Genomic DNA, 14,755 nt, shown 5'->3' with positions numbered 1-14,755 from the left:
TACCGAGCTTTTTCTCTTTAATTACATTTCAATTGTTAATTGTGCAAAAGAAGTCAAAAGACAATGAACCAGGGAACAAGCTGGCTCAAGGGGCAATAAGGACCTAGAGTAGGGATTGATTGAAAGAAACACACACACGCACAGACCCCATCGGCTAGGGTTGCCAGCTCTGAGGTACAAAAACCTGGAACATCCAGGATGATCCTGAGCCCATAAAACTGGACAGCAGTCAGTGTATACTGAGCACCCAGACAGATTTCCTAGGACAGTTCCCTCAAAAAGAGAAAACCTGGACGGGGGGCAACCCCACTGCACACCTAAAGAGAGGGAGCAGCAGACCAAGGAGAAAGGTCCCAGCCATAGTGAAGGCCAGGATAGCAGACCCCCTGCCTGCTAGACCTTTTCTTGCTTTGACGCTACCGCACCTGGCCTTGTAACTGAGTGTCCTTTGGTGGCAGTGAAAGCATTACTGTGTTTTGAACACATAGCAAAGCACAAATGGAGAAAGAGACTAGTTACATGTTTACTGGATGTGATTTTCATATGTGCATTTGAGGGAAATATTTTCATCTTTTGTCTCCTGTGTGAATAAACTGAAAATTCTGAAGCTAGATCCTCTGCTTCTGAGTCAAAAACAGCATCAGGGGCTGAATATATTGTACATCATGGGTTACAAAGGCTCCAGTGAATAAATACAAATGGGTAATTTGGAGCAATTTAAGTACATCAGTCATTTTTATTGAGGAAATTCTGCTTCAGAGCCATTGAGGACATAGAAAGAACATGGAGTACTTGAGTAAATTGAACCTTAATGTTTCTGTAAGCTGTCCATTATATCAGGAGGGGTCAATGATTTATTTATTTTGAAGTATGAACTGCTCTTCACCATGATTATTCTGGATCTTCTGCCACTGTATACTACTGGAATGCAAGGGTATATGTACCATGGGAATAAAATAGGCAGGAAAAGGGTTAAAGATGACCTATAAAAAAGTGGGGGAGATGGGCCCTTATCCTGGTTTTCTTTCTTTATGATATATAAAGAAGTGCTGAAAGGATGGTGTCTTTTTTGTTTTCCTTCTCACGGTTTGTTACACTACATATTCAGGTCTTATCTACCCTGGGACACTCTATGGGCAACTAGAGAACTCGTTCTATTGTGATTTCACAAATACTAAAGAAGCTGAACTTCTATAACTGAGAATAAAAATAATTAATAGTCCAACTATTTAAAGCTCTATGCTTTTGTTAGCACCTGTTTAACTCAAACACTTGGATAAAAGCTCACTCTGTTAAGAATTCAGCACTCTCACTCTGAGTTAAGGGCTAAGAAACAACATGTCTAGGTCCTTCAGCAAGGACTGGGAAGACAAGATTTACTTTGAGGGGATCAACAAGCATGTGGACAAGGGAGTTCCAGTGGATATACTGTACTTAGATTTTCAGAAAGCCTTTGACAAGGTCCCTCACCAAAGGCTCTTAAGGAAAGTAGCAGTCCTGGGATAAGAGGGAAGGTCCTCTCATGGACTGGTAACTGGTTAAAAGATAGGAAACAAAGTGTAGGAATAAATGGTCAGTTTTCAGAATGGAGAGAGGTAAATAGTGGTGTCCCCCCGGGGGTCTGTATCGGGACCAGTCCTATTCAACATGTTAATAAATGATCTGGAAAAGGGGGTAAACAGGGAGGTACCAAAATTTGCAGATGATACAAAACTACTCAAGGAAAAGCAGCAAAGAGTCCTGTGGCACCTTATAGACTAACAGACGTTTTGGAGCATGAGCTTTCGTGGGTGAATACATGTCATGCATCCGACGAAGTGGGTATTCACCCACGAAAGCTCATGCTCCAAAACGTCTGTTAGTCTATAAGGTGCCACAGGACTCTTTGCTGCTTTTACAGATCCAAACTAACATGGCTACCCCTCTGATACAAAACTACTCAAGACAGTTAAGTGCTAAGCAGACTGTGAAGAGCTTCAAAAGGATCTCACAAAACTGGGTCACTGGACAACAAAATGGCAGATGAAATTCAACGGTGATAAATGCGAAGTAATGCACATTGGAAAACATAATCCCAACCATACATATAAAATGATGGGGTCTAAATTAGCTGTTACCACTCAAGAAAGAGATCTTGGAGTCATTGTGGATAGTTCTCTGAAAACATCCACTCAATGTGCAGCGGCAGTCAAAAAAGCGAACAGAATGTTGGGAGTCATTAAGAAAGGGATAGATCATAAGACAGAAAATATCATATTTCCTCTCTATAAATCCATGGTACAACCACATTTTGAATACTGCATGCACACGTGGCCACCCCATCTCAAAAAATATATATTAGAATTGTAAAAGTTTCACAAAAGGGCAACAAAAATGATTAGGGGTATGGAACAGCAGCCATATGGGGAGATATTAATAAGACTGGGACTTTTCAGCTTGGAAAAGAGATAACTAAGGGTGCAATATGATAGAGGTCTAGAAAACCATGACTGGTGTGGAGAAAGTAAAAAAGGAAGTGCTATTTACTCCTTCTCATAACACAAGAACTAGGGGTCACCAAATGAAATTAATAGGCAGAAGGTTTAAAACAAACAAAAGGAAGTATTTTTCACACAACTCACAGTCAACCCATGGAATTCCTTGCCAGAGGATATTGTGAAGGTCAAGACTATCACATGGTTCAACAAAGAACTAGGTAAGTTCATGAAGGATAGGTCCATCAATGGCTATTAGCCAGGATGGACAGGGATGGTGTCCCTAGCCTCTGTTTGCCAGAAACTGGGAATGGGCAACAGAGGATGGATCAGTTAATGATTACCTGTTCTGTTCATTCCCTCTGGGGCACCTGGCATTGGCCACTGTCAGAAGACAGGATACTGGGCTAGAGGGACCTTTGTTCTGACCCAGTATGGCCATTCTTATGTTATTATGTTCTTACGTTTCAGGTATTTCTAAGGGAGGTGGGGGTGGAATCCAAGCAGAAAAAAACCAAACTTTAAAAAACACTTTCAGGTAATTTTTATTCTTCATAAAGAAGAAAAATGTTGCAATTGAAGAAGTACTCAAAAATCAGGACACCCCCAAGTTAAGTTTGCCCAGACAACCTTCACTTTCTCCTCTTGTGTGTATTTGTTACAGTACTGGCTCAGGTTCTCCCATTCTTTACACCCCGCAGGAAGTGGTAGAATCAGGCCCTAACTGGCCAGCTGAGAATTCCCTCAGTTTATGTGAGCTCTTGGCTAGCACAAAGCGGCAGAGACAGCTCTTATGCCACCTCTCCGCACTACCCCCCACCCCTGCACACATTCTGGTATAGGGAGCAGGAGGGGTGGTGTTGGAGGCTGTGTTGGAGTGTATCTGCTATGCCAGTTCACAACTGGGGTGAGGTTTCTAGCCAGTTGGTATAAGTCAGAGCACCTTGCGGGCTACCCTACACTATATTGATTGGCCAGGGCTGGCAGATGACCCATGAGAAGCAGGGAGGTACAGTTTGCTCCCTGAGGGCCCTCTCTCCCCCTACACCAAGCAGATCTTAGTGCAGGAGAGAATATAGGCCACTGTCTTTAATCACATGATCACATATCCAGACCTGTAGTCAGCCAACCAAAACTGAGATGGCTGGAGGAAGGTTTGGGGAGGCTAAGAAAAAGGAGGTTCTGGGCCGGGGGTGTCAACGTCAGAAAATTCTCAGTCAATGGTGTACTTTCCCAGTGTTTATCTCTACATCTGCATTTGTCTAACTTGTCATCATGCCAAACCTTGTTCCAATACAATGTCAACAACATACCTTAAAACCACTGTGCCCTACATGCTCGCTTGCATTTCCTAGTGGCTGCACAAGAAACATGCAGAAAAGATATTCAAAAGCCAGCCATGTTTTTGTGGGGAAAAAACCAAGCGTGATAGTCCAAAACTCATCAGCCAGTCCTTAAGAAAGCATGAAATTAAAATAAAGAAATGTGGGGGCTCTTTTTATTTGCCTTCTGACTTTTGAGCCTTTAGTTTGCACTTGGGTCACATTTTCAAGCCTTCCTCTGCAATCGGGAGGGCTGGAAACGTACTTATTGTTTTAAATAAATGCTGAGATTGTTTCCAGGAGTTGGGGCTTTAATTAAACCACCCAATATTGCAAAACTCACAATAAAATAACATTCACAACACTGAAAAAAAAAATAAAAAGCTAAAAGCTGTTGCCTCTTCTCATACACAGCTACAGAGTTTCCATATTCACTTTCTATCCACAATCAGTGTTGTGTATTTGGTTGTCATGGTTTTGTTGCTATGGCAACTGAGTTAGATTATTATGGGTTAGCTCAACCGGTTTCAACCGGTTGAGGAGCTCTCTGTAGATATGTAAATAAAATGGAGGTTTTGGTTAGCTGCCTGCTCTCTGGCCTCAAGTGATTGCTTCCTACACCGGCTGCCCCAAGGATATAACACTGGCGACGAGGGTGAGACTCCGGTGCTGCTCCAGTAACAGAAGGAAGTAGAAGTCAAGGTAAAGTCAAGGTAAAGACCAAACAAAGGAAAAAAGCTGCTTCTTTGCACTGACTGTGAAAGTGAAACTAAAAATCATGGCTACTCTGACCAGGCCCCTGGAGCCTTTTGATGAGAATACAGAGCAGTGGCATGTGTATACTGAGCGTTTTGAGCTTTTTGGTATTGCAAATGACATTACAGAAGCGAAGAAGGTGCCAATATTCTTAACTGTTGTAGGGGCTAAAACCTACTCTCTGCTACGCAGTTTACTACACCCTGTTAAGCCTGAGACTAAATCTTACAGTGACATTGTGGAAATCCTGGGGTCTCATTTCTCCCCAAAACCACTGGTAATTGCTGAAAGATATAGGTTCCACAAAAGAGACCAAAAGGAAGATGAAACAGTTGTACAATTTGTAGCCATTTTAAAAAAGCTAGCAGAACACTGTGAATTTAAAGAAATGTTACATGATGCCCTGCGTGACAGGTTAGTGTGTGGCCTGTACAGTGAAGCTATACGGAAGCGCCTACTGACAGAGGCTCAGCTTACCTTACAGAAGGCTGTTGATATTGCTGTCTCCATGGAACTGGCTACAAGGGAGGCACAATACATCGGTGCACCCCCTAGGGTGCAAAAAGTGTCACAAGAACCGACCCACAAAACTGTGCAGAGTCAAGAATGTTACCGCTGTGGTAAGCCGGGTCACCAGGCATCAGAATGCTGGTGTAAGGACCTGGTGTGTCGACACTGTGGCAAAAAGGGACACATTGAGTGTGCCTGTAAACAAAAGAAAAAGAGGCCTGTGGTCTGGCCGACAAAAAGAGGAACCCTGCATACCCTAGAGCAGACCCAGGATGATCAAGGTGACACCTCATTGCAAGAGGAAGTGCCACTGCATGTTTTGTCTTTGGCAATGGGCTCACATGAATACTGGGTAACCCCGTTATTGGATGGCAAACGTATACGCATGGAACTGGACACCGGTGCAGCCATCTCACTGATCTCCGAGACTGTGTATAAAGAAAAGCTACAGCATCTTCCGCTTAAGGCAACAAAAACTGTTCTGAAGACGTATACGCGAGAAGCTGTGCCTATGCTGGGCACTATTGATGTTAAGGTGGAGCTCAATGGACAGGTGGCTAAATTGCCACTGTTTGTGGTGAGAGGTAACTACCCAGCCTTAATGGGTAGGTCTTGGCTTGGGAAGATTCAACTGAACTGGGCAGAAGTGCACCGGATGACTAAAGAAGAAACCAGTCTAACCCCTATACTAAGGAAACATGCTGCTGTTTTTGGAGATGATTTGGGAAGTATGAAGGGAATCACTGTGACATTGAACATTAAACCTGGCAGTCCACCAAAATATCTGAAAGCCCGAACTGTGCCATATGCCATCAGGCCAAAAGTTGAAGCAGACCTGGAGCGCCTGGTCACCAATGGAGTCCTAATACCAGTTACCCATAGCTCATGGGCCACTCCTATCGTTCCAATTGTGAAGAAAGATGGCTCTCTCCGGATTTGCGGTGATTTTAAAGTCACTGTCAACCCAGTGTTGTGTGCAGAGCAATACCCACTTCCCCGCATCGATGACCTCTTCGCAGGCCTGGCTGGGGGACAAAAGTTCAGTAAGATTGATCTGAGTCAAGCATATTTACAGATGCATCGTCGATGAAAAGTCCCAAGAGCTGTTGACTATTGTGACTCATAAGGGGCTTTATCGATACTGTCGTCTACCCTTCGAATAACATCTGCTCCCGCCCTGTTCCAGAGGGCTATGGACCAGATCTTGTGTGGCTTGTCAGGAGTTCAGTGCTATCTGGATGATATCCTGGTCACTGGAAGAAATGAAGAGGATCACTTAAAGAATTTAGAGGCTACCCTACAAAGACTGGAAGAGTATGGCCTACGAGTTCGCAAAGACAAGTGTGAATTCTTCAAGCCCTCTGTTGAATATTTGGGACACATCATTGATTCTGCAGGTCTTCATAAGGCCCCTGCAAAAGTTAAAGCTATTGTGGAGGCTCCCCCACCTCGAAATGTAAGCCAGCTGCGCTCGTTTCTAGGACTCCTGAACTATTATGGAAAGTTCATCTCACAGTTAGCCACACTGCTAAAACCACTTCATGAGCTCCTTGGGCAGAACAAGGCCTGGAAGTGGACTGAAGCCTGTGATGTTGCGTTTAACAAAGCTAAGGATGCATTGCTAAATTCTGAAGTTCTAACGCACTTTGATCCATCCTTACCACTGCAATTGGCCTGCGATGCCTCCTTATGGAGTGGGAGCAGTCGTGTCACATATTATGCCTTCAGGAGAAGAGAGACCTATTGCTTTTGCTTCACGCACTCTAAGCAAAGCAGAAACTAACTACGCCCAAATCGAACGTGAGGCATTAGGAATTGTTTTTGGAATTCGGAAGTTTCATCAGTACCTGTTTGGGCGAAAATTTACTCTTCTCACAGACCATCGACCTCTGACATCAATTTTTGGACCTTACACAGGCATTCCCCCATTAGCTGCTAGTCGTATGCAACGTTGGGCATTGTTACTTTCAGCACACACATATGAAATCAAATATCGGAAATCCACTCTACACGGCAATGCAGATGGCCTCTCAAGGTTGCCTTTGCCGGTCAAACACCACGATAGTGCCCACAAGGAAATCTTCTACTTTGAACAGGTAGAGAATACACCCATCACTGCTACTCAGATAAAGAAGGCAACTCGCGTTGACCCAGTATTGTCCCACGGTTATGGGGCAAAATAATCCCCAGGGTTTAGCCGGGAATGGAGGCAGTCTACCCTCCTTCTCTAGTCTAGTGTGTGTTTTATTTAGGGGATGTTCTTATTAGGGGGGGAGGAATATGTTGTGTATTTGGTTGTCATGGTTTTGTTGCTATGGCAACTGAGTTAGATTATTATGGGTTAGCTCAACCGGTTTCAACCGGTTGAGGAGCTCTCTGTAGATATGTAAATAAAATGGAGGTTTTGGTTAGCTGCCTGCTCTCTGGCCTCAAGTGATTGCTTCCTACACCGGCTGCCCCAAGGATATAACAATCAGGTCACTCCAATCTCCTTGTTTGGCAACATTCACGCTGCCTGAAAGGTTCCTGCTGTATAAATCTGATCAAAGCAGCAAGGTCCTGATCCTACAGCCAGATCCATGCAGAGGACCCCTGTGCAAGCACCCAGGGATAAGGGGCTATTTGTGTGGATTAGCTTGCAGGATCGGGGCCTAGGCGTACAGTTTTAGGCAATGTTTTGGCACCAAGTTGTCTATTAAAAATTAATAAATAAAAATGATCCAAACAGAATGCCACATGCTCCACTTTCTATTCCAGTCATGCCAGCTTTCACTGCTGCCTGCTCCCTTTCATTGGCATAGTGTGTATTTAGACCATAACTGCTTCAGGGCAGGCCCTGCATGGTGTGTCAAGCACCATGCACATTGCCATATAATTAGTAGATGACAAAGGGAACTCACTGGGTCTCCCTGTATTTCTCTCCTGCTCCCTCCACAGTTTTCAGTCCCATCTCGCTCTTCTGTCTCCATCTTTTGCAGTTTAATTTTCTGCTCTTCTGTCTTTCTTCCCTTTCCCTCTCTCTGTCCCAACACTCTCCCCCTGCCTTGGCCCACTCATTTGTTCTCCCCAGTAGAGGTTTCTCTCCCCATTCCTCCTGGGATCTCTCTGCTCATGTCCTCTCCCCTTGGGGCTCACGCCAAATTCCTCTCTCCACCAAGTCAGGGGTTGCTAGTTTCCCTGTCCTGCCCCTTAGTCGGGGTGGTGGTGGGGGGTGTCCCTGCTTCTCCTTGGGAGTCTCTCACTCCCCGTCAAGGGGGCACTGACTTCCCCTGTGCTCCTCATCAGGGACATCCCCACCCCCTTTGTCAGGAAGGAGATGTATACGTGTCTTTGCTCCTTACTCTCTCTCATTGGGAGAGGTTATTAAATCCCCTCACCCACCTCAAGTCTCCCTCATGTTCACACCCAGCTTCCTCGGGGTGGTGGGGGCTAGCTGTCCCTTGGCTCTGCCCTGCAGAGAGGCATGCTGAGTTGGAGGGGAAGCAGCAGCTATCAAATGTGTGGGGAGGGATAGCTCAGTGGTTTAAGCATTGGCCTGCTAAACCCAGGGTTGTGAGTTCAATCCTTGAGGGGGCCACTTAGGGATCTGGGGCAAAAATTGGTTCTGCTAGTGAAGGCAGGGGGCTGGACTTGACTTGACTTGACTTGATGACCTTTCAAGGTCCCTTCCAGTTCTAGGAGATTGGTATATCTCCATTTTTTATTATTATTATAAACCTAAGGCAGAAGCAGCACCACAGCAAGAGGCCAGCAGGGCTGTGAAGAATGAGGGATCCCCCCCAGCCATAGTTAACATACCCTCTAGCAACCCCTTCTCCTAACAACAGGACTGGTGCTCACACCCACCTTAGCAATAGTGCCAGCCTCCCCTCCTGTGATGAGTTGGCCATGACAGCTCTGCTGTGGTCTTGGGAAGCAGCTGCTCTGGATGCCTGTTACTCACAGGTGCTGCTGTGGTCATTTTGCTGTTAACTCTGGGTGGGAGGAGCTGTTGCTCTCACTAGTTGTAAGTGGTCTCAGGTGGCAGCAGCCTGTGGCTTTAGAACTAAAGGATGAGGGTTCTAGTCCCAGTTCCCTCCGTGGGAATCTCCCACACAGTAATGGTGTGTGTACTCTGTGGCCCAAGGATCCCCTGCAAGGAGCTGCCAGATTGCCCTACTCAATGGGCCACATGACTCAGAATTGTTGATTCTCAAGTTTTTCATCTGTAAACCCACAGGAAGGCCTTGTTTACACAAAAACCTCAGTTAAACTGGTGTGGATGCTCTTATTTTGGTTTATCTCAAACTGGATGTCAATGGATTTAAGCTAAACCAAAATAAGCCACGCTGCAGCTTGAACCAAAATGAGTGTCCACACAGAGATTTGCATCAGTTTGATTATGCTGACGTTAATTCACACCGTTAACTAAAAGATACTACTTTCTGTTTAGACAAGCTCTAAGACTTGCTCTGGTATGGGGCTCAGTATGGGCTCAGTAAGTAGTAATTCCCACAGAGTGACAGCAGGGTACCCCCAACCCCACACACCTTGTCTGTTTTGGCAGTGCACGTCCAAAGGGCCAGGGACAGACATTGCTCCCAGTGAAGTCAATGCCAACTCTCTCACGGATGTGGATGGTGGTTGGAGCAGGCCCACCAATAAGTACAGAACTAAACCACGGTTCTTCCTTCTCACTGAAATGCAGGGCTGGAAGGGATCTCAGCAGGTCATCTAGTCCAGGCCTCAGCCCTGAGACAGGACTAAGTAAACCTAGACCATCCCTGAGAGGTGTTTGTCCTGTCTGTTCTTAAAAACCTCCAGTGGTGGTGATTCCACAGTCTTCCTTGGAAGCCTGTTCCAGGTCTTAACTAACCATATAGTTAGAAAGTTTTTCCCCAATATCAAACTCAACTCTCCCTTGATGCAAATTAAGGCCATTACTTCTTGTCTTACCTTCAGCGGACATGGAGATCAATTGATCACCATCCTCTTTATAACAACCCTTCTCATATTTGAAGACTGGTCTTAGGTCATCCCCCCTCTCCCCTCCAGTCTTCTTTTGTCAGAAAAAAAATGCCCATTTTTTTAACCTTTCTTAAAGGTCAGGTTTTCTAAACCTTTTATAATGTTTGTTGTTCTCTTCTGGTCTTTCTCCAGTTTAACTACATCTTTTCTAAAGTGTGGTGCCTAGTGGACACAGTACAGTGGAAGCCTCACCAGTTCTGGGTAGAGGGGGACAATTACCTCCCGTGTCTTACATACAACATTCCTGGTAATAAACCCCAGAATGTGATTAACCTTTTTTGCAACTGCATCACATTGTTGACTCATATTCAATTTGCAATCTGCTATAACTCCCAGATCCTTTTCAGTAGTACCACCAACTAGTCAATTATTCTTCATTTTGTAATTGTGCATTTGAATTTTCCTTTCTAAATGAAGTACTGTGCACCTGTCTTTATTAAATTTCACTTTCTTGATTTCAGACCAATTGTCTCATTTGTCAAGTTTGTCTGAATGCTAATCCTGTCCTCCAAAGTGCTTGCAATCCTTCCCAGCTTGGTCTCATCCACAAATTTTACAAACATATCCTCCACTCTATTATCCAAGTCATTAATGAAAATATTGAATATTACTGGACCCAGAACAGATCTTTGTGGGACCCTCACCAGATTTGTCCCCCGAGTTTGATAGCAAACCATTGGTAACTACTCTTTGAATACGCTCTTTCATTCAGTTCTGCAACATACCTTATAGTAATTTTATCTATACCACTTTTCCCTAGTTTGCTTATGAGAATGGCATTTGTGTCAAAAGCCTCATTAAAATTAGGATACATCCTGTCTTCTACTTCCCCCCATCTACTAACTAGACCAGTAACTGATCAACATACTGATAGACAAGGTGGGTGAGGTAATATCTTTTATTGGACCAGAAAGATATTACCTCACCTACCTTCTCTCTCTAATATCCTGGTACCGACAAGGCTACAGCTACACCACACATACCGATAGTCCTGCTGATTAACATACTACATTTTAAAATTATAATGGATGCTTGTTCTCTCTCTGCTTCCTCTCTTCCTAATTCCTCCCACTCTTGCCTCTCAATTTGCCAAATCCAAATGAGAGAGACAGTGTGAGTTGAAGGTGCAAAGTGAAGACACAAAAAACTAACGGCATAAGGAGCTTTTATCACAATCCAGTTAATTTATGTATTGTAAATAACATGGTCTAGAACTCCAGGTTCATGATTCCACATCTTTGATGACAGGATAACATATTAGTGGAAACAAGACAGCACAAGATCATCCCTTCTACTGAGGGACAGTTGCAAGACATGCACCTAGCAGGGCCAGTTCAGCTGTGGCAGAAGGGGTCCCACCCACATGAGTCTGGCTATTCTGGCTCATATTCCAGTGCTACATGGGGTGCAGCAGGAGAGGCATCACACGGACTGAGTACACTGAACTGATAGTAACTTGGCAAATCAGGATGTCTCCCTGTGGCTGAGGCATACTGCTCTCAGCTCCTGTTTAACATGAATCCCTCATCCTTGATCCCTCTAACTGCTGCCACTAACCCACACCCCAGTCCTGAGCCTCCTCTCAATCTGGCATGACAGACATTGGGGGGAAGTAGGCACAAAAGGTTGCACAATGACCCTTGGGACTTGTAACAAGTCAAGTGGCTTTGCAGGGCACCCCAAGTTGGCTTGAAGCAGCCAACTGATTTATTTAACATGCAGTTCCTCAACTCTGTTGATAAGATGCCATTACATGCATCTGATGAAGTGGGTATTCACCCATGAAAGCTCATGCTCCAATATGTCTGTTAGTCTATAAGGTGCCACAGGACTCTTTGCTGCTTCTGTTGATAAGGGAACCCCAAGAGGACTGCATCTGTGGTTTGGTTTGTATCATTACCTAAAGAGTTGATTGCACAGCTGAATATCGTCCAAGCAATCTACCTGAACCTTGAGTCTGCAAAAACAGAGCTGGAGAGCTCTGGGAAAGAGGCTCACAATAGAAATACTCCAAGAACTAGGCTTTTTCTGGGGGCATTATGGAACCTTCACTTCTGATCCTGGCTGGCAAGTGGAAGTGAAAAACCCGACCAGAGGATTTCAGAACCTTCAGAGCAATTCCACTTGAGTTCCGCTCAATCCAGGAGTAATGGTCTCAAGGAAAGATGGGATTTACTGTTTTCTCCTGAAAAATCTTCCTTTCCCACTGTCCTTCGTGCAGCTGGAGCCTGCCCACCATCAATTATTTTTACTCCATAGAAACATTTCATTTAAAAAGCCAACCACTCCCCAGCCCTCATTTCAGGCTGATACCAACTGACAGCATCAGCCCTGAACCTAAGGAGCGAAGCAACTGTGTTCTTTGTCCCATTTCGGGAGGTCTACACTTACAACGCTGCACCAGTGCAGCTGTGCCACTGTAGTGCTTCAGCGAGAGAGCTTCTCTTGTCAGCATAATTAATCCATCTCCGCAAGAGGTGACAGCGATGTCCACGGGTGAAGCTCCCTCATAGACATAGCACTGTCTACATCAGAGATTAGGGTAGTACAACTGCATCTCTCAGGGGTAGGGATTTTTCACACCCCAGAAGGACGTAGTTATACAGATGTAGACCGTGCCTTAGAAACCTGATCCATTCAGTCAGCATGATGGTGCCAGAATAGGGGCCCACTCTGTGGGTGCTCCCACAGTTAAAAATTAGCGGATGCTTAGCACCCACTGGCAGCCAGCTCCCCCGCAGCACCTCCCATCTGCTGGAGGCCCCACTGATCAGCTCCTCCACCCTCCCCCACAGTGCCTCCTGCCTGCCACAGAATGGCTGATTGTGGTGGGCAGGAGGAGCTGGGAAGGGGTGTGCTCAGGGGAGGAGGTGGAATTGGGTAAGAAGAGGCAGGGATGGGGCGGAACGGGGGCGGGAAGAGGCAGGGTGGATGGGTAGAGTCGGGGAAGGGCCTGGGGCTGAGCAGAGGTTGAGCACCCCCAGACAAAGGAAAAAGCAGGTGCCTGTGGGTGCCAGAGTGATCTGGATACGATACCAACAGGCAAAATTTATGATCCCGAGGCATCTTTGCAGAGTTGGACTTTCTCATTAAAGGCGGCTTTGGAACTCATTTGACACACCAACACTTGCACATGCAGATCTAAAAAAGCTGTGTGCATTTAAAAAAAAAACCCTCAGGCTCTACCTTGCCTATGGGAGGACTAATAAATTTGCTGTTGTAGCAAGTGTTAGTCTCGAGGGGAAATACTGGATGCTGAAGTTTAATAAAGGATAATTCTTAAGCAGAAGAACTGAAAGGGGAACCAGTTCCGATGACAAAGCAAATACAATTTAATTAGCAAAGAAAGTTCTGCACACATAAAACAAGAGAAGCACCGCAGTAAAAACAGTCACTACCCATTTGCACCTGTGGGAATTATAAAACCATCTATTTCCAATGTATAGTCAGTCTAAGGCTTCTCATTATCAGGGATATCAGCTCTATGGGCAATTCTGAATATCTATACCGTTGCCCTCTGTTGTGTATATTGTTATGCTGGAAGGTGTTAATGGCTGTCACCAAGCAGGTCTTTGATCTATAGAAAATCACAGACCAGAGTAAAGCTAAGGGGTGTGCTAAGCACCCTTATTTCAAGCTAAATGCAAGAGCAATTAAGCCCTTTTATGTAGTGATAACTGGAAACAATGGGAGGCTATCAGGTAAGGAGCAGGGCTGCATGGCAAAATATAACCAGAGCAAAGTCTTGTGGTCTGAGTGGTTTCAGAGCTTCTTGGGCACAGAACTTACTGGAGAGGCTTGAGGATTTTTTAACATGGAAACCAGCTATTGTTGTGTGTTCGGGGGAACCAGCTGTTTTCTGTACAATCTTCGTAAATGAACAGCCTCACACCAAAGTTATGTCTGATTCATATCCATTTCTTCAGGCCCTGAATACTGGCTAACAGCTCAGGCAGAGGGACAAAATAAGTTGGAATTAAAGCCCAGCAGATCCTGGTTCCTATCCTGTGCTCTAACCACTAGACCAAGCCTCTCTATGTGTGGCTCCAGAACAATGCTTTGAAAAGAGAGCTCATATATCTTTAGAAGATAATACTATTCCTTTCCATAAAGGCTTAAAACCACATGGTAAAGATGGAGACTGATTCTAAACTAAGATTCAGTCTTTACCTCAATATATCTTATCCTGGTAAAATACTTCATCTTAAAATATTCAGCTCTGCAGAATGAGCCAAAATAGCAGCATTTTGGTCATGTCTTGAATCTCCCTTCATGTCTGATCTCTGCATCCTGGTTGTTTATCACTTAATTTCCTGACTTGACTGGTAGCTCTTACATTGATGATTTACACTAGATGTCTCATATGCTCTTTCCTGTCCCTTCCCTTTATTTCTGTGGTCACCCATCTTGCTAATTTCTTCCTGCCCAGAGATTTCTCAGGGGCATGCTTTTTCCTTGTGCTCATCTAATTAAACTCTGATCGCTATTCCTTTCTCATCAGAGTCATTTCTGCTCCAGATTTCTCCACGGTGAAGATGAACATCTTTGTCCTTGCAGAGTTGAGGCAAGCCTGGCCTTTATACAGGAGCTACCTGGCCTCTGATTGCTGCTTCCTACATGTTCCCCTGTTTTGGGGGATCAAATTGCAGGAAAACCAGGGAACATCTTCTTGTTAAAATTAGAGAT

This window comes from Mauremys reevesii, linkage group 7 (assembly GCF_016161935.1).
Source record: "Mauremys reevesii isolate NIE-2019 linkage group 7, ASM1616193v1, whole genome shotgun sequence".
NCBI classification, from domain to species: Eukaryota; Metazoa; Chordata; order Testudines; family Geoemydidae; genus Mauremys; species Mauremys reevesii.
Note: the sequence above shows the minus strand (reverse complement) of the source record.